We start from the raw sequence: 2,141 nt of genomic DNA, 5'->3' as shown, positions 1-2,141 counted from the left end.
AAGTATGAAACTGTAAAGCCATGGTCATGTTTACTATAGTATTCAATTTCTGAGTTGTTCAAGTAAGTTATATGACACTAACTGTTTAAAAGTGTATTTACTCTATATCTGAAAATACACAAATGAATATAGATGTGTGTGTATGTTTGATTTACATGCTAAAGCATATTAACTAAATGCACCTTTGCTAGCCATATAAATACAAAGGATTTAAATTTATATAGTTGGTCATTAAAATATCTGTTATTTGGTCACCAGCTTATAACATAGAGGTGCGGTAGAGTTCCGGTCTTTCTCACTCAGTGTCACGCTTTCCAGTGCTGGCAGTGAAGATGTCCCACCCATCCCCAGCAACCAAGCCCTCCAATTCCAAGAACCCATGAGTCTTCTTTGATGTGGACATCGGCAGGGAGCGAGTTGAACAAATTGTTTTAGAATTGTTTACAGATATCATTCCCAAAACTGCAGAATATTTTTGTGCATTGTATACAGGAGAAAAAGGCACTAGATCCACAACTGGGATAGCTCTCCATTTTAAAGGATGTCCTTTTCACCGAATTATTAAGAAATTTATGATTCAGGGTGGAGACTTCTCAAATCAGAATGGGACAGGAGGAGAAAGTAATTATGATGAAAAAATTGAAGATGAGAGTTTTCATTATAAGCATGACCGGGAGCGTTTGCTGAGCATGGCAGATGCAGGCCCCAATACAAATGGCTCTCAGTTCTTTATCACAACAGTGCCAACTCCTCATTTGGATGGGAAACATGTGGTATTTGGTCAAGTAATAAGAGGACTAGGTGTGGCAAGGATGCTTGAGAACATAGAAGTGAATGTGGAAAACCTGCAGAACTGTGTTATTGCAGGATGTGGAGAACTGAAAGAAGGGGTGACTGGGGCATATTCCCCAAAGATGGCTCTGGTGACAGTCATCCAGATTTCCCCGAGGATGCAGATAGAGATCTAAAAGATGTAGATAAAATTTTATTAATATCTGAAGACTTACAAAACATTGGAAATACTTTTTTCAAGTCTCAGAACTGGGAGATGGCTATTAAAAAATATGCGAAGGTTTTAAGGTACGTGGATAGTTCAAAGGTCATTATTGAGAAAAGCAGATATATCCAGGCTGCAACCTATAGCCTTAAGTTGTGTGCTAAATATTGGTGCTTGTAAATCGAAGATGTCAAATTGGCAGGGGGCAATTGTCAGTTGCTTGGAGGCTCTTGAAATGGACCCTTAAAATATGAAAGCACTATACCGAAAAGCACAAGGATGGCAAGGATGAAAAGAATATGATCAAGCATTGACTGATCTTACGAAGGCGCAGGAGATAGCCCCAGGAGATAAGGCTATCCAGGCAGAATTGCTTAAAGTCAAACAAATGATAAAGGCACAGAAAGATAAAGTGAAGGCGATGTATGCAAAAATGTTGACTTAATAAGGACAAGACTTTCCTTGACTGTTATACATTGATTATATGTTGGACAATGTATATCACTGTCTACATGATCCCTGACGTATTTCCCTTGGTCTTGTCATTGTTTCCATAGCAGTGCAGACATAGGTTCCTCCTTAAATAAAGTGTTACGAAATGAAAAAAAAAATCTGTTATTATTTAATGAAAAGAAATACTTTTATTTATGTTTAATACTGTCATCCTATCTATACATAAGGGTGATTCTTCACCTCCTCGTTTCTCAGTGTTTCTCTTCTTCCAGTTAAGTTCCCATAGACTGGGTAGAAGTCATTGCCCCTTATGCACCTAAGACTGAAAGTTAAATGAGACATTCTCATTTTCTTTTTATGAAAAGGAATGTTGTGAATGTTGTATTGTTTTCAGATCTGGGTTACTACTTGGCATTCCATGGGCAACACAGATGACCCTAGTGGACTCAGGCATCCAGGCTCTACTTGAAAGCTTTGTAGCAATTTCTGTGATTTCTGTTACGCATTTGGCTTTTACTCGCGAGATGAATGCACCCTTGTGTTTCTCAGATGAAAATAATTTTTTTCCCTCTGTCAAATGGGCAGCTTGTAGCCAGAGGCTCTCACGAGATGTTTCCTCCTCGGGATCACCTAGTGAATTTTTACTTAAAGAGCACAAAACTGTCTTTTCTTTTTCCAGGTAGTTAACACA

The 2,141-nt window shown here is 38.3% G+C and overlaps 1 pseudogene across 1 annotated transcript; it reads left to right on the top strand.

The window, feature by feature from the left end:
- The first annotated feature begins 332 nt into the window (after positions 1 to 332).
- LOC308431440 (peptidyl-prolyl cis-trans isomerase D-like) lies at positions 333 to 1,442 on the top strand (annotated as a pseudogene). The gene has a single exon. The product of its transcript is annotated as a peptidyl-prolyl cis-trans isomerase D-like (transcript).
- The last annotated feature ends 699 nt before the right edge of the window (positions 1,443 to 2,141 follow it).

The sequence above is a fragment of the Micromys minutus genome (assembly GCF_963924665.1).
Source record: "Micromys minutus genome assembly, chromosome: 17".
Classification (NCBI taxonomy): domain Eukaryota; kingdom Metazoa; phylum Chordata; class Mammalia; order Rodentia; family Muridae; genus Micromys; species Micromys minutus.
This window is presented reverse-complemented; position numbering and strand designations above follow the sequence as displayed.